Genomic DNA, 26767 nt, shown 5'->3' on the forward strand with positions numbered 1-26767 from the left:
GTTATAGCACACCGCGAATCTCAAAAGAATTGTGTCCAATCAAACCAAAAGCTCAACGTAAACAACAAAAAACCCCAACAAAAGTAAAAAATAACCTCCCCAGATAAATCGTAATGTTGTCCGGCAGTACCTCCCAGTCTAAATTAACTCCTGCAAGGGGACTGAGAAGGTAATGTGAGCGGGTACTCGCGCGGAGGGTAAACTACATGGACAGGATGGTCCAATGGTCTATTTCAGGATTATAACTTTTATGTATTTCTATGTAGCTTGCAGATAGATATATAGAGGGAACAGGTACGGCTTGGCCGGTGTCCTCATAACACACAATATATTAAGGGTTATTGAAAATACTTGGGTCATTCGGGCTGTGTGATTCTGAGGCAGATGATTGAGGTTCATTCTTAAATTTAACAAGGAGCTAAATATATATGAAAAACGCCAGCAGTAGCAGCAAACCAATCATTTTCTCACCACCCCAAAGAAATTGTAGTTTACCCTCATCTCGAATATACAAGGTTGATCTATGTAACAACACGAGGCTGACACTGAATTGAAATTGATCCCGGAGACAGACACCAAATCCATGGCGACCGCAGCGTCCCTGGCAACCAGCGGCGACACACGCAATCGCCAAGTGGGACGCAGCGAAAGTAAGTTTCCACCGCAGGCCCTCAGTTAGAAAATGATGGGCTTTGATTTAGGCTGAATTATTCTCGGGCGTGGAGAGGGGAGCGATTGCCCATCACATGGTCGGTGAAAAACAACAACAAAGTAGTAACAGGAGTGACATTCCTCTGGTAGGTGCAATTTTATGATTCTGCCTGCGCCCGGGAGTGCTGACTAAGTTTACCCTGTCGACACTACTGGGCTGTGTAATACGTTCTCCTGTCCTTGGCTTTCACTCCTGCTTATATCACGGACCCCGTTCCGATGAGTCTGTTTTGGAGTCAAATCTATCTTATCCCGATGAGAGTAACTCGACCCGCCCGGCTGCTGCCATCAATGTTTGAACCAGTTATTAACTGACTTTAATTCTGTCACTTATGCCACAACAACAAAAAAATGCGCTTGCTTCCGGCGCCTCGTTTGCTGTTTGCTTTTTTTTTGAGAGTGGTTTGGTCAAGGTTTGCAGCGCTCTCGGATCGTGTAGGCTGGTGAAGTTTTCAGAGTGTGCGTGCTGTGGGGCTCTCGGCTTGGAGTTCCTTTTATCAGTGTCTCTGTCTGTGTGTGAATGAAATACACATGGCTGAATCCACTATAATGTCCAGAACAGAAGATACACCTACAAATCTAAAAGCCTCCCAAATATATTTGATTTTCAGCGAATTCTGTGTATTTCACGGTAAACGCGAGTATAAATTAACTTTCAAGGGAAGATATTTTACTATTGAACAGCAATAAAATATATGCATAGGTAATTTTAATATTGAGTTGCAATTAAGGATTCAAAGTGGCTCTAAACGTTCACCAGAAACATGTATTGTTGATGGGATTCAAGGATAGACATCTGTACTCTGATCGTTCAACCTACAGATGGTTCATTAGATTTTTATCCTCTCAATTTCTGTAAAAAGTCTGGACTTTTTACCCTCAATAAATTCTACTTTTTGCAAACGGAATGTGGTGACGTGTATAGTAACACCGAACAGGTGTGTGGCGATTTCTCGTAGAATTTCGAAAGGAAAAAGGCAGTGCAATTTATCTCGCTATTTTCAATGCTGGTAACTAATTCTGATTTTAAAAAAAGTGGGGGGCGTAAATTTGCATCCTTATTGGTTAAAGGCGTAAATGAGCATGGAGAACTCAGCTAAATCGAGCTGTCATCAGCAGGCGTGAGCGTGCTTGGGCTTGGCAAGATGTGTTGATAATGGGTGAGGACACAAGTCATAAGTACAATAGTTACAGCACGGAAGGTGCCATTCGATCCGTCCTATCCGTGCCGGCTCGCTGTAAGGGCAATTTATCTAGTCCCACTCCCCTACCTTTATCCCCTAATTCTTGTAAGGTGTTGCATGTTATTCCGTAGGTCTTATTAAGGTATTCATAGTCTTAAGTAGTTCAACTTGTTAACTACTGGAAACAATATACATAGGTCCAAGCTGGGGGCAGCATCCATACTTGCTTCTACACACTTCTGTCTAATACTACCCTGACCCCTAGGTGCAGGTCATGTGTTCTCTTACATCACTGTGTTCTCTAACATGTACTGTGCTCAGTCCCTAGTTAACCCTTTATGTGCCACACCCTTCAATTACACTGGCACTGCATTTTTTCTCTTCAGATAATGACCCAGTTCTCTTTTGTAAACGACTGCCACTTCCACACTTTGGAGTAGTGTATTCCAGGTTCTAATTGCTCCCTGCAAAAAAATTTTTCTCATGTTGCCATTGCTTCTTTTGGCAATTACCTTAAATTTCTGGTTCTTGACCCTTCTGCCAGTGGGAACAGTTTCTCACCATCTTCTTTGTCCAGACCCCCCACAATGTTGAATACCTCTACCAAATCTCCTCTCAACCTTCTCCAAAGAGAACAGCTCTTTGTTCATCTTTCTACATAATGGAAGTTCCTCATCCCTGAAACCATTCTTATGAATCTGCACTCTCTCTAATGCCTTACATCCTTCCTAAAGTGTGGTGCCCAGAACTGGATGAAATACTGCAGTTGAGGTCAAACCAGTGTTTTATACAAGTTTATCATAATATTCTTGCTTTTGTACTCATGTACCCCTATTTATAAAGCCCAGGATCCTACATGCTTTTTAACTGCACTCTTAAGTTGCCCTGCCCCTTTGAATGATTTGTGCACATATACCCTCAGGTCCCTCTGCTCCTGCATCACCTTTAGAATTACACTCTTTATTTTGTGTCTCCCTGTTTTTCTACCACAATGAACCACTCCACATGTCTTTGAATTAAATTTCATCTGCCACTTGTCCACCCATTCCACCAACCTATATCCTTTACAAATTTAACACAATTTTCCTCACTGATCACAACACTTCCAAGTTTTGTGTCTGCAAATTTTGAAATTGTGTCTAGGTCACAAATGGAGAGAGGTCGCAGAACTTGGTGGTACACAGGGACGCGGGCAATCCTGGTACATGTATCACAAAAAAATAAGCTGCAGGAAGGCAAATGGAATGTTAGCATTTATTACAAGGGGAATTGAATATAAAAGTAGGGACGTTTTACTGTAGCTGTACAGGGCCTTGGTGAGACCACATCTGGAGTACTGTATATAGTTTTAGTCTCCTTATTTGAAAAAATATATAATTACGCGAGAAGCAGTTCAGAGAATGGACTCGACTCATTCCTAGGACGAAGGGCTTCTCTTATGAAGAAAAGTTGAACAGGTTGGGCTATACCCATCGGCGTTTGATAGAATGAGAGATGACCTTGTTGAAGCATATAAGATCCTGACGGGATTTGATCTGGTAGATACTGAGGATGTTTCCACTTGTAGGGTAGTCTAAAACAAGGGGACACAGTTTAAGAATAAGAGATCCACCCTATAAGATGGAGATGAGAGTTTTTTTCTCTCAAGGGGTCGTTAGTCTGTGGAATTCTCTTTCCCAGAAAGCAGTGGAGTATGGGTCATTGAATTTACTCGAGGCTGAATTAGACAGATTTTTGAGAGACAAGGGAGCTAGGGTTATGGGGGGGAAAAAGGCAAAGTGGAGTGGAGATCATAACCAGATAAGCCATGATCTTATTGAAGGGTGGAGCAGGTGCGGAGGGCTGAATGGCCTATTTCATAAAGAGAAGGGGTCCTAGCACTGACCTCTGGGGAACCCATTATAACATTCCTCCAGTCCGAAAACAATCATTCACCACTGCACATTGTTTCCAATGTTGGCCAATTTTATATCCATGTTGCTACTGTCCCTTTTATTCCCTGAACTCTAACTTTGCTCACAAGTCATTGTCAGACATTTTATCAAATACATTTTGGAAGTCCATGTACACCACATTAATTACTCTCATTTACCCTCTCTGTTACCTCATCAAAAAACTGAAGCAAGTTAGTTAAATGCAATTTTCCCTTAACAATTGGTTGCAATGTACTTCATGGTGTCTATAAACAAGATCCGTGAAACATTACCCCAGCACTAGTCAATGCTACAGGATAGGATGGGAAACAAACACAAATTAAAAGATATGCGGAAACTGAACAAATTGTTCAATCTGATATATGAAAAGGAGGGGTAAGGGAAGATCAACTGGTTCATTTGAATCTGGCATGGTATAATGCACATCCTCAGCATTTGGCAGAATCAGAACTGGGCATAACTCCAGATGTCACCTGATGAAGACTTTGTACAATAAAGGATAGTACTTCGTGTATTATATTTAATTGTCTTGGCAGTACATCCTAGTACCATATTTTTTTTCCCAATAGCCTCATGATGCTGGTCATTTCATTCATTCAGGTGTGCTCTGCCTGAAGGCTGATCCTTTGGCACATTGTCTGCTGATGCTTCATCCTGAACTGTTTAATTGGCAGTTTTTGCCAGTGATGGTTTGCTATTGCCTTCCACTCTCGAGGGCAGGGCAAGCAGGCAAGTCTCAAGTCTACCTCAGCCAGAATGGGAAACAACCCACACTGTTGGCATAATTCTAGTCATCTAGCCAACTAAGCTAACTGGCCCCCATGATGCTGGTAACAAACTTTTTAATAACTCATACACTACACTTTCCAGGTCCTTCTCTTATTCAGCAGCCTTGAGCATGCAATCTCGCATATTATGTACATGCTGGAAGTTGCCCCTACCTAAGTGCAGTATGGTACATGTATCTATATTCAAAAACATCTACCAAATGTGAACCCACGTCCCCCCCACCCTCTTCCAATTCCATTTGGATCCAACTGCAATATATTGTTTATCCAAGGTTTTTACATCACACATGTCATCATATAACACCTAAAGTAAGAGAATTTCTAAACAACATATTGACGATTAAATTTGACTAATCACTTAGCGATTATTATAAATCCACGCCTATTTAGACAATTTCATTGCAGAACTGAATGGCAATGTTAGCTATGGAGCTTATTGCATCAACAAAATTACTCAGCACCAGGTTACAATTACTCTTTGAGTAAAAATAGCACAGCTGGAGCTGATGAGCATCTAGGAATAACTGGAATGACAATAAATGTGTTTCAGGTTTCAGATGACTTGAGATTTTCAACTGATAGTTTGTGATATGGATTCCTCAGTTAGACATTTCTCTCTTGTAGTTATTCTCTTAACTGTTCTCTGTAATTCTTGTTTAGTTTATTTCCTCAGTCCAAAAACTAAATCATCCTCTTCAAAGATCAAAGAATTAATTTTTCTTTCTCTTTCCTTCTGGGACACCAGTGAACTATAAAGGTTGTAACTGGTCATATAACTCAGAGTCAGGTTAAATGGATGCATCCGCCAAACTCAACAATGAAATAATAATGCTTCCATCCTGTGTTGTTAAATATGCAGCATTTTTAATTAATTTATTTGTTCATGGATGTGGGCATCACTAATAAGGCCAGCATTTATTGCCCATCCCTATTTGTCCTTGAGGAGGTGGTGGTGAGTCAGCTTTTGTAACTGCTGCAGTCTGTTTGGTGAAGGTATTCCCACAGTACTGTTCAGGATATTTCAGGATGGTGCACGATTTGGAAGGGAACTTGGAGATGGTGGTGTTCCCATGCATCTGTTACCATTGTTTTAGGCAGTAGAGGTGCCAGATTTGGGAGGTGCTATTGAAGAAGCCTTTGCGAGTTGCTGCAGTCCATCTTGTAGATAGTACACATAAGTCAATACATTGGTTTAAGCTTTTTAATGGGATTTTGTTTTAAATTTTGTTAGGGATGTTTAAGGTAAAGTTTGGCCAGGGTGTTCTGAAAATCTATTAATGCTCTGTTGCTATTGATTTCTCTTTATATTATTGTAATATTAACCTTTAGCCTTTGCCTGTTTAAACAGGAAAGTACAAGTCAATTTCAAATAGTACTTTGGAGCAATAGTCAGTTTCAGAATGAAGTAACAAGACATGTCATTGCATGCTGACTTATAAGTTTCAGACGAGTTTAATCATTTGTTAACCATGTGGTCAGCTGTTGATTGGAATAGAAAACACCTGGCCATACATCATCCTTTTAAATTAGTGCAAATGATACAGAAACAAAGATAGACTTATAATTAAAGGTTTCACTTGCTAGCAAAGGAACAAGACTGAAAGTATTGATAAGTATAATTCAAGCCAACAGAAATAGAACTAACTGAGTTAGGGAAGCTGAAGTTATTGACAGAGGATGTCATTTAAATTTCCCTTTTATGGAGTTGTGTTAAGTTTTATATAATTATGTAATGCAGAATTGTGTAGCTTGTCACAGAGTAAGAGAAATGTAGAAAAACTGGTAGTTTGTAATGAGTATTTGGTATCAAAGGACTAGGATACTGAGCTCAGAACTGTAACATGGTTGAATTCATAACCAACCATAATTAGGTGTAGTTGTAAGTACTACTTTTTAAGTGTATGTTTAAGTACTGTAAGGTTAATGAGCTTTTAAGTCAAGTATCATAAGTTTCAGAGAATGTTTGAAAACTAGCACTAACAAATGTTTCATATGGAAGCATAGTGAAGGCTGAGTGATGCGCAGTGATTCTGTCATCACCTTTTACTCAACGCTCATTGCTATACTATCCATCTGCTTACCTAACTTCAATTTTGTATAAGTCAAAACCTCCTACAATTCAATTTGGCAAAATTGACACTAACCTGTTTGACCACTGACAGCTCTGATATACCTCTGTATCTGACTTACCAATGTAGCTGACTGTTCAGGCTGAATCATGTGGCATCCAACCTCAGTGTTCCAGTTGTCCCAGAACTGAGCTTTCAACCTTGCATTTGATCCATTATTGAGATTGCCTCTTCCAACCACTGCTCATGTGTAATTTTATCTCCCCACAGCTACTGCTGAAACTACCGGTATGTGCCGCCTTCACCAATTTTCCAATAGTCAATGTTCTTCTTGTCTGCTTTTTTGACTTCACTCTTAAAATTTCAGCAGATCCAAAACTGTGGCTGATGTCCATTTTCACACATGACCATTGTCGAAGGTGCCTATTACAAAGCAATAGTATCATCAAGTGTTTGTAAGATATCAGCTGCAAGTGTGATGCTGAAGCACTTATTTGCCATCTTTTAATATTGGTGTTGGATGGCTGAGAATTCGACTGACTTGTTACAAATACTGGTGGAGGGGTAAATTATGTGATACTGTGAATTTTGAGTGTATACCTTAAATTGAGGGACATTCATACATGGTTTTGTGGTGTCAATTCTTGTGCATTCCAATTACCAAGAAGTACGGTGGTATATAATGTACTGATTTATGACACTCAGTGCCAGTTTTATGAAATTTATTAATCACTGATTCCTGACATGAATTGTCCACTCACATTTAGAAAATAGCACCAAACTTTAGTTAAAGTTCAGCTCATTTTGTGCAAGCGTTTCTCTCTTTAGGTAAATTGATTGTGTTTGTAATGCTGCCCACTTTCATACTTGGGCTAATGAGAAAGATATATTGAGGAAGGTAGCCTGATTCATGGATGTAGGCAACATTGTGTAATACTGCCTCAAAGTTAGCACAGAGGATGTGATAAATCTGGATCATTTGCACAGATGGACATCAAATCCCTTCTTATTCTCACAACACGCTACTTGTCCAAGGGGAATTGTAACAGGGAAATTTTTCACATTTTTATATGAGTGATCAGGGTTTTGTAAGCCTGAAACAACAATAGCAAATGAATGTAATAAAGCAAGAAAAATCTAGCTGCGAGTTGGTACAGGCATCAAACTGATTAGTAAATAACAGTAGTATTACTGTAGAGTTAATCTGAACCTTGTTCTGTAAGCAGGAGTATTCAAGCCTTTATCTAGATACATAGCACAAAGCTGCAAGGATGCATAATAAATTTACTCCCATGTTCCTACCCTTTGTATACACCAAGAGCAGCTGTTGTCAAAAAGATCATGGAGTTCTGATTGAAGCTTTATTCACAAATGAGGCAACAGTGCTAAAAATGATCTATTCCAAATCTTCAGGGCTGCAATATAAGTACAAGTGTACATAGGATCATAGTGCTTGGGAGTCTAAGGTCGATTACCCTGTTATAGAGGAGCATTGCAAATGGTCACAAACTATAAAAAAAATGTCTGGTACTTTTTTTTGTGAGCAAATAATTGTGTTCTGTTATAATACCGGAAGAAAATTAATGAACTCAGTCTTTCTTTTCATTCTCTTATTTTAAAAGTTCTACTATCCTATTATGCCATGTCTATCTTTGCCTAAAAAGTTGTTCTCTCCTCTTTCCGTCACTTCTACTCTTGAACTAGCCACTCATAAGCATTGAAAAATGTTTCTATTGATAATTGAAACCAGGAAGTTGTCACAAAGAGAACTGTGAACAGAACCCATGTTCTCCCAGTATATTGTTTTGGAAGACAAAGTGCTGTGCCACCATATTACCTTTCTGGATTGTTAGTATATCAGGGAAGTAGTGTCCCAATTATTAAAGCATATCAGAAAAATATTTAAGAATTACATATCATCCAGGGTTTATGTCACACGTTGCTGAATAAAATGCACTTGGTAGAGTGACACTATCTTATTAGTGTTGGTACTAAGATAAATCTGCAATTAATAAAATCTTTATGAAACTTACAATGGATAGCATATTGAAATCTTCTATTAATTTGCATAATTTCTTGATTGCAAAAATATTTTTGGGGGAGCTAAGGCATGGTAGCTAAATTTGCAGATGACACAAAGGTAGGAAAGTATGTTGCAAAGAAGACGTAAGGAGTTTGCAGATGGATATAGATAAGTTGTGAGTGGGCAAAAATCTGGCAGATGGAGTATATTGTGGGAAAATGTGAAGTTGTTCACTTTGGCAGGAAGAATAAAAAAGCAGAGTATTACTTAAACAGAGAACGACTGCAGAATTCAGAGGTGTAGAGGGATCTAGGTGTTCTAGTGGATGAACCACAAAAAGTTATTACACAGGTACAATGAGTAATCAAGAAGGCTAATAGAATGTTATCCTTTATTACAAAAAGAATTGAACATAAAAATAAGGATGTTATGCTTCAGTTATACCGGGAATTGGTGAGACCGCACCACAAATACTATATGCAGTTTTGGTCTCCTTATTTAAGGAAGAATGTAAATGCATTGGAGGCGGTTCAGAGGAGGTTTACTAGATTGATGCCTGGAGTGAGTGGGCTATTCTACGAGGATAGGTTGGACAGGCTGGGCTTGTTTCCTTTGGAGTTTCGAAGAGTGAGGGGTGACTTGATTGAAGTATATAAGATCCTGAATGGTCTTGACAAAGTGGATGTGGAAAGGATGTTTCCTAGTCCAGAACTAGGGGGCACTGTTTTAAATTTAGGGGTCACCCATATAGGACAGCGGTGAGGAGAATTTTTTCTCTGAGGGTTGTGCGACTTTGGAACTCTGCCTCAGAAGGCAGTGGAGACGGGGTCACTGAATATTTTTAAGGTAGGTGTAGATAGATTCTTGTTAGGCAAGGGATCAAAGGTTATTAGTGGTAGATAGGAATGTAGAACTTGCAACACAAACAGATCAGCCATGATCTTATTGAATAGCGGAGCAGGCTCAAGGGGCCGAATTTTGCGCCTATTTCGTATGTTTGTACTACTGTGGCTTACAACCCAAATAAGTTAGCATCTTATCTTCATTTTACCAAAAAATCCCAACTCTGAAACAATGTTAAGAAAGATTGGCATAGAAACATAGAAACTGTCTGTTTCAACAAATAAATCATTCTTTTGAAGATTATACTTTTGAAACATGCAATTTAAAACAAACCAGGAGTGGATCTCTATCCACTGCTAAAGAACAGTAATATGTGTGAAACGCCTCAGACTAAAGTCAGCATTCAGGCCTGGGCTGACAAGTGGCAAATAACATTCATGCCACAGAAGTACCAGGCAATGATCATCTCCAGCAAGAAAGAATCTAACCATCTCCCCTTGACATTCAATGGCATTACCATCACTGAACCTCCCTCTATCAACATCCTGGGGGATACCACAGCTGAACTGGATCAGCTATATAAATGCTGTGGCTACAAGAGCAGGTCAGAGGCTGGGAATTTTATGGAGAGTAACTCACCTCCTCCTGACTCCCAAAGCCTGTCCACCATCTACAGGGCACAAGTCAGGAGTGTGATGGAATACTCTCCACTTGCCTGCATTAGTGCAGCTCCAACAACACTTGAGAAGCTCAACACCATCCAGGACAAAGGATCAGCACCCCACCCACCACTTTATACATTCAGTCCCTCCACTCCCAAAGCACAGTGACAACAGTGCATGCTATCTACAAGATGCACTGCAGCAGCTCACCAAGGTTCCTTTGACAGCACCTTCCAAACTTTCAACCTCTACCACCTAGAAGGATAAAGGCAGCAGATGCATGGGAACCCCACTACCTGCAATTTCCCCTCCAAGCCACACACCATCCTGACTTGGGAATATATCGCTGTTCCTTCACTGCCACTAGGTCAAAATCCTGGAACTCCTTCCCGATCAGCACTGTTGAGTGTACCTACAAATACATGGACTGCTGCGGTTCAAGAAGGCTGTTCACCATCCCCTCCTCCAGGGCAATTAGAGGCGGGCAATAAATGCTGGCCTAGCCAGCGACACCCACATCCCATGAATGAATAAATTAAGTATGCAGAGCAGTGCTTATCAGCTGCTATTACAGACTTTTCCATCAGCCTTCCTGGGTATGTCATACCTTGGTAAATTGATGCACGCGAGGGAATCTAGAGATGAGGGAAGCGATCTAAGTCAACCTACCAGTTGCAGGCCTCATTACTGGTCAGAATCAAATCCTTGTCCTCACAATGAGGACACCCTCTGTAGCCTTGTGGTCTGTAATGTTACTCACACTTTGATTACCATTAAATCAATTGGCCAACCCTGTTTCAATGTGGAATGTAGAAGAGTGTGCCAGGCACAACCCCAGGCATACCTTTAAAATGAGGCATCCATCTAGTGAAGTTATTACATAAGGCTACCTGTATGCTGAATATCAAAACAGCAAGCTATTTGCAGAGCTCGATGTTCACAGAACCAATGGATCATCTAGTTGAGAATTGTGATGGGACAACCAGGTTAAGGGCAGAAGAAGAATCCAGGCACAGGAAAAATGCTTAGGATGAAATGTTATATTTTAGAATTTGTTTGGCAAACAACCAATTAAAGGTTTTTTTATTAATGTTTCAATTTGGTTACAAATATTTCTCATGGAACAGAAGGGAAAGAGGCTGCATAGATACAAAGTTAGTTGAGTGACAAGAAAGAGAGGGTAGTGGTGAATGATTGTTTTTCAGACTGGAGGAAGGGATATGGTAGATTTCCCCCTGGAGTTGGTTCTAGGACCACCTCTTTATTTGATCTATTTTAATGACCCAGACTTGAGTATGCAAGGCACAATTTCAAAATTTGCAGGTGACCGAAAACTTGGAAAAATATTGTGAACTGTGTGGAAAATACTGATAAACTTCTAGAGGACATAGGCTGATGGAATGGGTGGACACATGACAGGTGAAAGTTAATACAGAGAAGTGTGCAGTATAAAAAAAAAGTACAATTCTAAAGGCAGGAGAGTTCAGGGACAGAGTTCTGAGGTGGTGGGACCAGCTGAGTTACTCTTGCAGGGAGCCAACATGGACATGATGAGCAAAATGACTTCTCTCAGAATCATAGCATGGTTACAACACTATACTCTGTCCAGTTTTCTGGGCCCATAAGCACACCTTTGGAAAAATCAACGCTCTCACAAAAAACCTCTCCCAAATTTGTTTGCAATTTTTAAAAATTCAATTCATGGGATCTTGCTAGGCCAACCTTTATTGCCATCCCTAATTGCTGTTGAGAAGGTGGTGGTGAGCTGCCTTCTTGAACTGCTGCAATCCATGTGGTGTGGGTACACCCACAGTGCTGTTTGGAAGGGAGTTCCAGGATTTTGACCCAGCGACAGTGAAGGAACGGTAATATATTTGCAAGTCAGGATGGTGAGTGGTTTGGAGAGGAACTTCCAGGTGGTGCTATTCCCATGTGTCTGCTGCCTTTGTCCTTCTAGATGGTAGCGGTTGTGGGTTTGGAAGGTGCTGTCTAAGGAGCCTCGGTGAGTTCCTGCCGTGCATCTTGTAGGTGGTACACATTGCTGCCACTGTGCATTGGTGGTGGAGGGAATGAATGTTTGTGGATGGGGTGCCAAACAAATAGGCTGCTTTGTCCTGGATGGTGTCAAGCTTCTGGAGTATTGTTGGAGCTGCACTCATCCAGGCAAGTGACTTGTGCCTTGTAGATGGTGGACAGGCTTTGGGGAGCCGGGAGGTGTGTTACTCTCTGCAGAATTCCCAGCCTCTGACCTGCTCTTGCCACAGTATTTATATGGCTAGTCCAGTACAGTTTCTGGTTAATGGTAACCTTCAGGATGTTGACAGTAATAATTATGTAAAATAATTATTATAATTATGTAGATTAAATTCAAAAATATTGCGGAGTCATTGTGACATGTGAAGCACAGCTGTTGTGATAGAATGAGAACCACATGATTCTTGTATGGATGTTTAGTAGGCCAAATTGATTTTTTTTTAAATGAAGGCCATGATTGGTACTGTATTGCTTAAGAATTGTTTTGTACTGGCATGAGGGATTGAGACTAATGTACTTCATGTCTGCATGGCTGGGGCGGACTTTGTCCTAAGAGAAGGTTCTCAATCCCCTGCCTGCTTAAAATTAGTTCAATTAATTCCTTGGTGTTACAAGCCTATCACTCCAGGAAAGACATTTAGCTGTTAGTTGCAATGGTTTCCTGGTAGAAGGTTTTTTGCCTATTGTGGCAAATTTACTTTGCCCTGAGGTGTTGGGAACCTGCTATTGGATTTGGGTATCAGATAGGCAGCCCCTGTATCTTTGGCATTGGACTTAATTGTGTTCTCATTCTTGCTTTCAACTTGCCTCACTCATTGGGTGCAGCTGCATGTTTTAAAGTCACTCTGGTGAGGTGGACTTCTCTGGAGTTCAAGGTGAACTACATAAAAATATCAAAGCACTTTAAGGATGTTGAAACTGTTAATTTGTCTCAAAACGGTTTTAAAGTATTAGTAAGAAATTAAGGGCAGAATTTTCCCGTTGGCATGCGGGGGCGGGCCCCACATATCCGCGCGTAAAATGAGGCGCAGTGACATCGGGCAAGAGTCTCAACGTCACTGTGTGCTATCGCGATATTTCACTGGGCAGGCATGCGATAATGTTCGACGTGCGCCTGTTAACACACTTGTTAATTAACAGGCCACTTAAGGCCCTTGACTCACCAATCGACGCCAATTTTTCAGCGCTCGTGCAATCTTCAGGTCGGCGCACAGGCGCAATGGGCAGGCGGGTATTTGTATAAACCTCATCCACGGGCGGGATAAGAGGGCTCACTGGGGTCATGAATATGCATTGTCAAGTATTGATTTTTGAAAGTTTTTGAAACTTGCCCATGTGATCTGCAATGCTTCAAAATGCATATCAGCTGCTTTTTCTAGACTCTTAACCTTCAGGTCAGCACTCTGCAGTGAGGAATCTTTTCTGGGTTGCAGGTTTCAGGAAGCTTTCCCTTAGCCTGGGAATGGGACCTGAATTCTCCACTGGAGGCAGCTCCTCTGAGGAGGAAGGGAGGGCTAGAAGAGGGAGGAAGCCACGAGTGCCAGGGGAGCCACCTTTGGGAGGGCAGGCACAAGGTGCGCAGGGCCAAGAGGTAGTCCAAGGCTGAAGGGACCGCAGAAGACGCCACTATCCTGCTGCCAGGGTTTACAGGCGACGAAGCAGCTACCTCAATATGTCTGAGGTGCAGTGCCGAAGGAGGCTCCGTCTCTCAAGGGAGACAGTCAACTATATCTGTCAGATGATTGGCCCTGAGATCTCCGCTAACTGTGTGGGTGGACACCCCATGCCAGTGGCTCTGAAGGTCACAGCTGCCCCCAACTTCTATTCCTCTGGCTCCTTCCAGGGCTCGGTGGGTGATCTTTGTGGTGTCTCCCAATCAGCTGTCCACACTTGTGTCAAGCAGGTTACAGGCGCTCTGTTCAGGCGTGCATTGACCTTCATCTACTACTGCTGGGATGAGGCCAGCCAGACAGCTGAACCAGAGGCATTGAGCCATTGCTGGCTTTCCCCGCGTCCAGGGTGCAATAGACTGCACACACGTGGCCATCAAGGCGCCAGCAGATGAGCCCAGTGCCTTCGTCAACAGGAAGGGCTTCCACTCCATGAATTGCAGATAGTGTGTGATCACAGGATGCTGATTCTACAAGTCTGTGAAAGGTACCCAGGCAGCTCCCAAGACGCCTACATCCTCAGACACTCCCAGTTGCCGGGGCTCTTCAATGCTCCAGCCCTGCTTGATGGATGGCTGCTGGGTGACAAGAGCTATCCCTTAAGAAGGTGGCTCATGACGCCTCTCCGTCATCCGAGAACAGAAGCTGAGCAGCGGTACAATAGGAGCCACGGCACCACAAGGGCTGTGGTGGAGAGGACCATCGGTCTTCTCAAGGTGCTCTTCGGATGCCTGGACCAGTCAGGGGGCGCACTCCAGTACCCCCCAGATCGTGTGTCAGTGATAGTGGTTGCATGCTGCGCTCACCACAATCTTGCGCCGGAAAGGGGGGACGCAGTGGATGATGAAGATGTTGACGCAGTGGCTGCAGCTGCACACGATGAGTCTAGCAGTGAGTCTGAGGATGAGCATGCACAGGGAAATGCTGAGGGGGTAGACACTGACCCGGGCATACTGCAGGGAGGCAGGGACACCTGGGAGGCTTTAATCGAATGAACCTTCAGCCAGCACACCACAGGTGGACCTCCAGGACAAGGCTGGGTTGTAGGCTCGATACTCGACACCTAAGTGCAAAATCTGCCAGGTTAGGGACGGTAACTAAGGGCCTTGTTAATAAAGCTATGTCCAACAAAGCACTCATTACAGTTTTGGAAACTATACACATGCAGAAAAAAAGAGGCAGCCTCAGCCATGGTGACATATCTGAATTTAATATGTCAAGTAAACCAACTTATTCCAAAAAAAAGACAATAGTGTTACAAATCAAGACAAATCATAAGGACCTCATCTCCGGCCAACACAAAAGCACCAGTGAAAAACCCGTGGTGTGCCTAAGGTGCCTTATATTTACGTTTTCGGCTGCTACGTCTTGGTGCTGCCCCATCGCACGGAGTGGCATCTGAGACAGCCTGCTGACTCTGCTGTCCTGTTGGCCTTGATGACCCTGGCGGTCATCCTCTGGCCCATGGAGCCAGTGCTGGCCCCGCCTGGGAGGGAGCTGCCCTGCCCTACAAGAAATGTGGAGCAGCGTCTAGGCACGGCAATTTGAGGATTGCCACTTCACAGAAGATCTGTGCCTGTGAGAGTGGAACAGATTAAGTACTTTGGCTGCTTGATGACCTGCAGAATGACCTTTCAGAATCTGGTTCTCAAACTGACTGATGACTGATGGACCTGTTGGGTCCTGGGGTAAAAAGAGTGCAGTTCTTGAAACCGGTTTCAATCACATGACTGCTGGGTTAACGCTTCTGAGGCCTATCCGGTCTAGTTTGAATGGGGAGGCCATCGTGATACAATGGGAAGTTAATAGTTACTATTGAGTTCCAATCTTCCGTTTTGTCCAGTATGAAACATGGAGATAGACAGTCTGGAAATTCCGCAGTCTTTAGGTGGTGGCCCATCCTGAAACAATAATATGTGTGAATTCCACAAATGACTGTGAGTACCCTCACCTATGTCCATATTTAGTTAGGTATCGACTGATACTGTCTGTAGTCCAAATGCCAAAAGTCCCATATTTGTGGCAGCCATCTTAACAGCTTGTTTGTATCCAAAAAGTTCATAATACAATGCCTGCAGTGTGTATGACATTGGGTTTTAAACTCTTGAGGTTCTGGAGCATGCTAATTCCATCTGCACATGTTCGTTACTAAGCTAATAATGTCTGTGATGGCTCGGCCACAGACACTGGGTTTACAAGCATCATCCATTCAAAGAGCTTCTGTACAATGAGCCTGCTGCTAGGTCACCGATCTGCTCGGCATCCATACCTCTGCTACAGGGATACCTGCATGGGAGATATGAAGGTGATGGACACCAACACAACCAACTGGGAGACAGCTGTTGACACCGGGACCTCTGGAGGCTGACTGTTCAGAGGAGCATTGCAAAAGCGAGGAGAAGCTGAAAGCTCAGATGGCCAAGGAGAGGACACAGGGAAAACAGAGGGCAGTAAATCGTGAATTTTCTCAGCCCACTACCTTCATCTGCAGCAAGTGCAGCAGAGACTGCCATGCCAGAGTGGGGCTGGTGAGCCACACCAGGCAATGTTTAACACGGAGTTGACCACCAAGGTGCAAACCATTTGCAGCATACAGAGATGGCTGCCAGGACTGTATAGTGTTAACTTGAACTAAAAGGTCTGAAGGTATAGCGCTATCAGGGAATGTTGGGGGACTGTGGCTTATTGGATATCTTTTTTCTTTCATGGGATGTGGGTGTCACTGCCAAAGCCAGCATTTGTTTCCCATCCCTAATCGCCCTTGAGCTGAGTCACTTCCTGGGGCAGCTAGGTGTCAACCACATTGCTGTGGATCTGGAGTTACATGTAGACCAGACCAGGTAAAGATGGCAGATTTCCTTCCCTGAAGGGTAGTGGTGAATCAGATGGTTTCCTTACTACAATCAATGATAATTGAATTTAAATTCCACCAGCTACCGCGGTGGGATTTGAATCTGTTTCCCCAGAGCAATAGGCTGGGCCTCTGGATTACTAGTCCAGTGATATTATCACTACGCCACTATCTCCCCACAAAGGACCTGGCACAGGTCTGAAGGGCTGAACCTCCTCCTTTTGTACTGTAAGATTCTAGAATTCTACAAGAATCTAGAATGATACAAGGTAAAATTGCTCACCCTGCGGCAGGCTGTCCCATATACTTCATGCATAAAGTTACCGTAAATTTTGGCGTATAAGTCAACCTTTTGAAGCCTCAAAATCCCTCCAAAAATGGGAATTGATGTATATGCCGTATAAAAGTGAAATACCAGTGTGGGTGTGAGTGGTCACCATTTTGAAATATCACCTGCCTCCGATTCAGAGTGGGCAGAGTCTTAAACTCCTGCGCACCTTCACTGCTCAACCTGCAACTCCTGCTTGATCCTTTTGTGTCCAGTTATAAGGTACTGGTCAGTAAAACATGCATGTGTGGGGTGAAAAATTGAGGCTGACTATTAATGTGAAGATAGCATGTCATGGCTGAAAAGAGGTTTGACTGCTAGTTCATAGGAATTGCAGGTTTGTGTACAGAAGCTGACTTTGGTGTTGAGTGAGAGTAAAGAGAATTAGCAAGAAGTCCAAATTGGAACAATCGTATTCACTTACAAATAGGATTTTTTTTGAAAATGACAATTTTAAGTTTAAGTGCTGCTTTACACAAGCTGTTTTTCTCTTGGGAGACAGTTTAAATTTGACATGCAACCTGCATAGATGTCAATGTGGTACCTTCTTATGAAGTCAATGTGATAGATTTCCAACCTGTTGCCTGGGTGCAAAATAAGGCAATGTGGATTACTCGGCCATTGTAGTTACTGTCCAATTAGTAATTCCATTGACTTTTTTTCAACGGATAAAATGGGGTAATTTCTATACAGCTGGCTGAACTGCAACACTAGTTTTACACCCAGGCAGCAAGTTGAAAATCTATCACATTATTATCTCTCCAAATGACTTCAGAAGCACATGGTGCAGTTCCTGACTGTAGAGTGTTATCACGTCAATAATTATTTTAGATTGTGACAAGTGTGGAATCTAAGTCCTGTGAACAGTTGTGTCCATAAAAAAAATAACAAAGTTACTGCTGTAAAGTCCTGACAACATTAGGTGCATTTCATGCACTAAAGCTAAAAATTGCTTTGGATGTGGTGGAAAACTTGTTAGTGGCCACTTCGACAGCCATGCCTGAATGAGCTAAAATAAAGTTTAATATGTTTGCAGCTTATATGGATGTTTGCATGGTGGATGTTCTGAAAGTGAAAAAGGGTGGATGTCTTTCTTTCAGTCATGGCTGATAGATGACTGTTCACAGAAGGTCTACTGACAGGTAGTAGGAGATATTTTGTAGCATCATACATTATTCATCATTCCTCCAGTTTTTGGTACTTTTTGTGCTTCAAGGAGTTATTTTTTAAACTAAAATGTCCTGATGATGCATCTTAGCAAAACGAGAAGAATGCTGAGATATATGAAAAGCACTTTCTACTGATTATTTTATGTAAAGGATCCATTCTATTTTTTCTTTAGCTGTTAGTCGCTGCCTTTACTGATCCTTTTAAAAAAATGTCTTGAATTAAATTCATGTTTTTCTAAGAGTCTGTATCAGCAAGGTTGGCCAAATGTGCTTGGGAATCTTTTTGTTTATTTTGAGTTAAATGATTTATATTAAAAAAAAATTATGTGAGTACTGGTGCAACTGTAGAATATCACAGATGGCACCATAACATTATTATTCCGCAGGGATTACTTTCCATCACACATAGTAATGCTTTAATTGTGCTGAGACTAGTAAGGCAGTTAATTCTATGTTTCAAGACATTTAATACCATTACAAATGGGTTGTTGCCCAAAAATAATTTTGCAACATGAAATTAATTACCTATATTTGAAAATCATAAGAACTACTTTTTGCATAAAGATGAAACATCTATCTTACAATAATTGAAAGCATTCAAGAAAGCCCAGCACTCTGGGCTAGTGATCTGAGTCTGAAGTGACTGATGGTCTTTGAAGGTGTTATAGTTTGAAAGTAGTTAGAAATTATGCACTATAACTTTATTAATAGTACAATAATTCCAAAATATATTAATGTAGGATCCAACATTATTTTTGAGTGCACAGATCTGCTGATTTAAATCTTTTTTTTTTTGAAAGCAAAAAAGCTTTATTCTAGTCTTTTAAAATATTTATCAATTTAAATTTCTTGGTCAGGGTTTTAGCTCCAGCACTTGCCAGCCCATGATTATCCTGCCCATTAAAATTAATGGGGGAGTTATAGGGTGGTGAATGCTCAAGAAGAAAAGTTTGTTCTGAGTGAGAATACTTTCACTTTTGGGACTTTGATTCTTATCCAGCACAAACTGATGGGAATAAAGTATCGTCTCGCTGTAATGGCTGTAATTTTGGGCAGTCTTTTGGTTCATTCATACACTGTCTTGATTAGAAATGCCAACTCTGAACAATTCCAGGAGGTATCACAAAATAATCTCCCAACTTCTTGAATATGTCTGCAGTGACTTACTTGGCAGCACTCTTATCTTGCGTTAGAAAATTGTGGGTTTGAGTTCCTGTCCAGGACTTGAGCATGTTGCAGAGATGATGGAGTGTTGCACTGCTGAAGGTGCTGTCTTTTAGAAGAGATATCAAACTGAGGTGCTGTCCGTGTTCTCAGGTGATTGTAAAATATCCCATGACGCTATTTTGAAGATGAGCGAGGGAGAGGTGCCTGGTGTGTTAATGCAATAATTATCTCTCAATTAATTAACTTCTGAGAAAGCAGTTTATCTGGTAATTATCACATTGCTGTTGGTGAGAGCTTGCTGTGTACAAACTAGTGGCCACATTTCCTACATTAGTAATTACTAATTACACTTCAAAAGAACTTCATTGGCTGCAAAGTACTTTGAGATGTCCTGTGGCCATGAAAGGCACTATATGAATGCAAGTCTTGTTGTCCAAATGCTTTGCCCTGTCAAACAACCTTTCCTTCCATCTTTAATAATTTTATAAATAACAAATGATGGAAGAGATTGCTGACAGTGCTATCAATCGGCACTTACTCAGCAATAACCTACCTCACTGACACTCAGATTGGGTTCTGCCAGGGCCACTCAGCTCCTGATCTCATTACAGCTTTGGTTCAAACATGGACAAAAGAGCTGAACTCCTGAGGTGAGGGTGGCTGCCCTTGACATCGAGGCAGCATTTGACCGAGTGTGGCATCAAGGAGCCCTAGCAAAATTGGGGTCAATGGGAATCAGGGGGAAAACCCTCCACTGGTTGGAGTCAAACCTAGCACAAAGGAAGATGATTGTGGTTGTTGGAGGTCAGTCATCTTAGTTCCAGGACATCACTGCAGGAGTTCTTCAGGGTAGTGTCCTAGGCCCAACCATTTTCAGCTGCTTCATCAATGACCTTCCTTCCATCATAAGGTTAGAAGTGGGAACGTTCGCTGATGATTGCACAATGTTCAGCACTATTCGCGACTCTTAGAGTCACAGAGGTCTACAACACAGAACAAGGCCCTTAGGCCCATCAAGTCTGCACTGGTCAAACAAGTAGCGAACTATTCTAATCCCATTTTCCAGCATTAGGCCCATAACCTTGTATGCCATGGCATCACAAGTGCACATCCAAATACTTCTTAAATGTTATGAGGGTTTCTGCCTCTACCACCCTTTCAGGCAGAGTTTCAGAGTCCCATCACCCTCTGGGTGAAGAAATTCTTCCTCACATCCCCTCTAAACCTCCTGCCCCTTACCTTAAATCTATGCCCCCTGGTTATTGATCCCTCCACCAAGGGGAACAGTTCCTTCCTGTCTACCTTATCTATGCCCCTCATAATTTTATACACCTCAATCAAGTGCCCCCTCAATCTCCTCTGCTCCAGGGAAAATAACCCCAGTCTATCCAATCTCTCCTCATAACTAAAACTCTCCAGCCCAGGCAACACCCTGGTAAATCTCCTCTGCACTCTTTCTAGTGCAATCACATCCTTCCTATAATGTGGATTCCAGAACTGCTCGCAATAGTCTAGCTGTGGCATAACCAGCATTTTATACAGTTCCGGTGTAACCTCTTATATTCTATGCCTCGGCTAATAAAGGCAAGTATGCCATATGCCCTCTTAACCACCTTATCTACCTGTCCTGCTACCTTCAGAGACTGGTGGACATGCACACCAAGGTCCCTCTGATCCTTGGTACTTCCCAGGGTCCTACCATTCATTTTGTATTCCCGTGCCTTGTTTGTCCTGCCCCAGTGCATCACCTCACACTTATCCGGATTAAATTCCATTTGCCACTAATTAGCCCATCTGACCAGCCCATCTATATCCTCCTGTAATCTAAGGCTATCCTCCTCACTATTTACCACCAATTTTTGTGTCATCTGCGAGCTAACTGATCAACCCTCCTACATTCAAGTCTAAATCATTTATATATGCCACAAACAGCAAAGGACCCAGCACTGAGCCCCGTGGAACCTCACTGGACACAGGTATCCAGTCACAAAAACACCTCTCAACCATCACCCTCTGCTTCCTGCCACTCAGCCAATTCTGGATCCAATTTGCCAAATTGCCTTGGATCCCATGGGCTCTTACCATCGTTATCAGTCTCCCATTCTCCCATGCGGGACGTTATCAAAAGCCTTGCTGAAGTCCAAGTAGACTACGTCAAATGCATTGTCCTCATCTACACACCTGGCCACCTCTTCGAAAAATTCAATCAAATTGGTCAGACATGACCTCCCCTTAACAAAACCATGCTGACTGTCCTTGATTAATCCCTGTCTCTCCAAGTGTAGATTAATTCTGTCCCTCAGAATTGTTTCCAATAGTTTCCCCAGATACTGAAGCAGTCCGTGTCCATATGCAGCAAGACCTAGACAACGTTCAGGTTACATTCACACCCTACAAGTGCCAGGAAATGGCCATCTCCAACAAGAGAGAATCCAACCATCTCCCCTTGACATTCATTGGAATTACCATCGCTGAATGCTCCACTATGAACATCCTGGGGCTTAGTATTGACCAGAAACTGAACTGGACCAACCATATAAATACTGTGGCTACAAGGACAGGTCAGAGGCTGGGAATTCTGCAGAGAGTAATTCACCTCCTGACTCCCCAAAGCCTGTCCACCATCTACCAGGCACATGTCAGGAGTGTGATGGAATACTCTCCACTTGCCTGGATGAGTGCAGCTCCAACACTCAAGAAGCTCAACACCATCCAGGACAAAGCCGCCCACTTGATTGGCACCCCATCCACCGCCTCCAGTATCAGCTCCCTCCACCACCGATGTACAGTCGCAGCAATTTGTATCATCTACAAGATACACTGCAGCAACTCACGGAGGCTCCTTCGACAGCACCTTCCAAACCCGCGACCTCCACCACCTAGAAGTACAAGGACAGCAAATGAATGGAAACACCACCGCCTGGAAGTTCCCCTCCAAACCACAAACCATCCTGACTTGGAACTATATTGCCGTTCTTTCATTGTCGCTGGATCAAAATCCTGGAACTTGCAGCACTGTGGGTGTACCTACACCACATGGACTTCAGTGTTTAAAGAAGGTGGCTCACCAATACTTTTTTGAGGGCAATTAAGGATGAACAATAAAAATGCTGGCCAAGCCAGTGATGGCCACGTTCCATGAAATAATAAAAAAACTAAATCTTTTTTTAAAGATGCCCCTATGAGTTTTCTGCCTGATTACTTGCAACAGTGTCCAGGAAACCCCAGGGCAATCCTGGAGAATTGACAGTGCTACTCCCACTTTACAGTGGTGCTGATGATAACATGCAAATATAATCAGTAGGGGTCAAATGGATCTCCAGACTGAACTGCCCAAACCTGACACCTGCTAGTTGCAGGCCCACATTACAGATCACAAAGAGTAGTGTAAACATTTTGCAGTTCAGGTCGCTAAAGGTTGGGGAAATCGAGAAGAAAAATCACTTTAAAAGTATTTTTTTCTGCTTTGGCTGCTGGCTTTGCTAACTGAAGTTCAGCATCCTTTGATCTGATCTTCTTTTGATTTGCACATTTTCAATCTTTTCAAACTTGGACTGAGTAATCACTTGATAAGACAAGGCCTGATGGAAAGTCAAGCAGGCCCTGGCGAAGCGAGGTATGATTCGTGAGAGTAGGACGTTGATGCAGTGGGTGGCTATTGCCTCTGGTGTCCGCTCTATGGACCTGATAGTGCCTGATTTAAGAGTCTGCCCTGAACCTGCAGGGAGGTTGCCAGGGTATATATGGCAGTCTGCCCATGTGGTGGAGGGCCCATCCACTGCTAGTAAAGTGTCGGCAGCAGTGTGAAGAGGCTCTTAATTGGCTACTTAAATGGCACTTGCCTCTAGGTGGGAGAGCTGTTCCCCACCTTCCCTGTCACTGACAGAACGCCATAGCAAGGGGGGGAAATGGACACTCTGCCCCACCCCCCTGCCTCCTACTCTACTCTTGTGCCCCATAAAATGCAGCCCAAAGTAATTTGTAGATGGTTTAGAGGGGAGTTGAATTTTATTTTCACTCCTCATAGGGCGATGGAGTCTTGAACTGCATGAAAGGATGGTAGAGACAGAAAACTTCTTTGCAAAATACTTAGAAATGAACTTGAAGTTCTGTAACCTACAAGGCTATGAACCAAGAGCTGGAAAGTGGGATTAGGCTGGATGGTTCTTTTTTGGTTGGAACAGACACAATGGCCTCCTTTTGTAAATTTCTATGATATACCGGTTTGGATATCTATTGAGTCTAAGGTTTCTAAGATGCCAGTTTAGCTAACAGCAAACAGTCTTCCATCACTTGAGCAGAGTAATTTAATTGTTAGACTCTTGAGCCAATCAGTGTAAAAATACAGTACAACCCAAATGAAATAAACTAATGTCATGTTGTCAGAATTATCAAAACCATCAACATTGTGACAATTACTAACTTCATCAACTTCCAAGTTAACAAAATTAAAATTCTCATAAGATAAACCTTTACTATTACGGCACTAAGTTCAGCCATTGCTTATACCCGCTAACTTTGCATAGCAGCTCAGCAAGGGCCATGAATCCAGCCTTGATTTCCTAAGAGGTATTTCTGTTGGCTGCATGACCAACTCCCAGCAATATGTGTATCATCTAAAAGCTTCTCAGGCTGTTTCTGGGATAGTTTAATGCCTTTTATTGTTTTGAGGATTTCTGATCTGTGGAGGTTTTGGGTCTTCCTATTTATTACTTATGGGGGCTGGTTTACCTAGAATTCTAAAGCTAACTCTTCATGTTTTCCTGGAATTCATTAATTTGGTTCAGAGAGCTTATTTTTCAATACAGTTCCCAGCATTCAGTAACATTGTTTGGAGAGCCTACTACTCTACAACACAGAACATGAAAGGTTACCTGTTAATCTTCTACCTCTAACTGACTGCAGCTGGATCAGGTCTGGATTGCAAAACTCCCCTCTCCCCCAAACACTAAACTTCCCTGCCTCTTTTCCTCTCTCTTGTCCTCAAAGATGCTCAGAATGCTCTTTAAAGCCCACCTCCTTGATGTGGCTAAGTGTTGAATTTTGTTTGATAGCCTTCCTGTGACGGGCCTTGGGACATATCACTACATTAAAGTTGATATATAAATGCAATTTGCTGTTGATCAGGTGAACGGCTTGACTGGTGGCAATTTTATGAGCATTGTTGACAAAGCTTCCACCACCCATGTAGTGTCTCTGGCCCTGGAACGTTCTCGCAAAGATAATCAATGAAATTACTTACTTCTCCAATGTCTTTTATCCAGCTATGAGCCAACCATGCTGATAGCAGTCTTGATCAAGATTGTGAGGTTACAGTTGGGGTGCAGATAGATTAGTAGGACTTCTCCTATCCATTTCTCATGTGTGTGTTTATTCCACCAGTACTGTCTGCTTCTAGCTTTACAATAAACAATGGATAGTAATTGGCATACAAGCCTGTATTAAAAACTATTGTATTAAAAGTCTAGAGTTGAGTATGATTGAAGCCATAATCAATTTCTGATCTGTTTCAATGCCAAATTACGAGATTGAGAATGAACAAATTTGATTTTATATAAAAAAAATCTGGCTAAAAGCAAAGAAATAGCATAGGAGTTGAGGGAGGTTTGAATGGTTGGAACTGGGTAGCGGGTGCTCCACAGTTTCTATTCTATGACTGTGTCTGTTCATTGTATCTAATAGTGCTAGAGGGCATGAAATCCAAATGTGTAGCTAATACTTAACTAGGCATATAATAAATAATCCTGTGCACTAAAGAAAGATGCAAGTGTATTGATTAGAGACGGTGGCATCTGGAATTCTGTGTCAGTGAAAATGATTGGATTTTACAAAAATGTGTGAATTATACTTTGGGGAAAGGCTAGGTGATGTGGAAGAGCAGAAGAATTTGGGGGTTCAGGCTCAATAAGCAGTAAAAATAGCACCAAATGAAAATGTTCATGAAAACAAAAAAAAATGAATGTAATATTGGGCGACATTTTCCCCCCCATGGGGGGGATGTGTGGGAGTGAGCGCGAGCGGACGGGTTCCCAATCGGTGCCCCCAGACGGGGGTGCGCTGCCATTTTATGTGGGCAGGCCAATTAAGGCCCACCCAGTGTGACGTCCGCCAGGAAGCGCTATGCGCTCCCTGTGAGGGCATGCACGCGAAAGAACGCACAGATCACCCTGAGGCAAAGTGCTGCCTCGGGGAGATCGGCTCAGGTTTGAAACATTAAATAAAGATGAGAAAAAAAAATACTGACATGTGCCTTCATGTGCCACTGTCACATGTCAATTTCTTTTATTTAGAGATTTGATACAAATTTTAATAACCTCATGAAACCTCATCCTGCCCGTAGATGAGATTTCATGTTTTTTCAGAAGCCTGCCTGGGCTCCTGGCCTGCCCGCCAACCTTAAGTTTGGACGGGCAGGTCCATTAATCACTTTAATTACTTTTTTAATGGCCTTAATAGGTCTATGACAGTTCGGCGGGTGCGCAGCTGATTTGGCTGCACGCCCGCTGAACTGAAAATGTAATCAGGACGCATGCTCGACGTCACCCCACGTCACTTTACGCGTTGGCGAGTGGGCCCCACCCCCCGCTCGCCGACCGGAAGTTACAGCCCATTGAGCATTTCACAGTTTAAAAAAAAGTTAAGAAATAATGGTAAATTCATAAACCTTAGTACTATTACTGGAACTGTGAACTTACTATGTTCAGTTTTGCTATAGGAAGGATATCGAAGAGGATAGAGGAAAGATTAAGAGCAGATTCATTAGGATGCTGCCTGGATAAAAAAAATACAAATATGAAGGCAGAAATAGAAAACTGAGGCTGTTTTTCTACGAACAAAGGATATAAAGCAGCGATTTGTTGAGAAATTTTTTAAACTATGAAGTGCTATAGCAGTGTATATAGAAATAGACTCTATTTTCATTGATTTTGAGGGGGTTAAAATGAAGGACATAGAAATAAGATTAAATTAAATAGATTTAGGACCAGGCAGGATAAATGTTTTTACATTTGAGGATTTGTGAAGCTATATAATGCACTAGTGGAGTTAATGATTGAAGCAGAGACCATATTGATGTTTAAGAATAGGTTAGATCAGTGGTTGATGAAAGTGGGTTTAAGGGATATGAGAAAAGGCAGTCGTAAAGGGAGTTAGGATGACTACTCGTGTGGAGTTAAACATCAATGTGGACAGGATGGGCTGAATGGCCTGTTTCCACTTGATAAAGCAGCAGCATTTGTGGAGTTTTTTAAATGCATAAATTTAGAGTTCATCATGTACTGGTAAGTGAAACATATGGAATTGTTTTAACTGCAGCAACTAAAAGTGGAGTCCAT

General features: G+C 42.3%; 1 protein-coding gene across 1 annotated transcript in view; it reads left to right on the forward strand.

Moving 5' to 3' along the window:
* The first annotated feature begins 673 nt into the window (after positions 1 to 673).
* Positions 674 to 26767, forward strand: part of LOC144682050 (uncharacterized) — a 620845-nt gene continuing 594751 nt past the window's right edge. Inside the window, exon 1 of the mRNA XM_078544320.1 lies at positions 674 to 797. The gene's annotated coding sequence lies outside the window, so the exon portion shown is untranslated. The remainder of the gene's footprint in view (positions 798 to 26767) is intronic.

The sequence above is a fragment of the Cetorhinus maximus genome, chromosome 6 (assembly GCF_964194155.1).
Source record: "Cetorhinus maximus chromosome 6, sCetMax3.hap1.1, whole genome shotgun sequence".
NCBI lineage: Eukaryota > Metazoa > Chordata > Chondrichthyes > Lamniformes > Cetorhinidae > Cetorhinus > Cetorhinus maximus.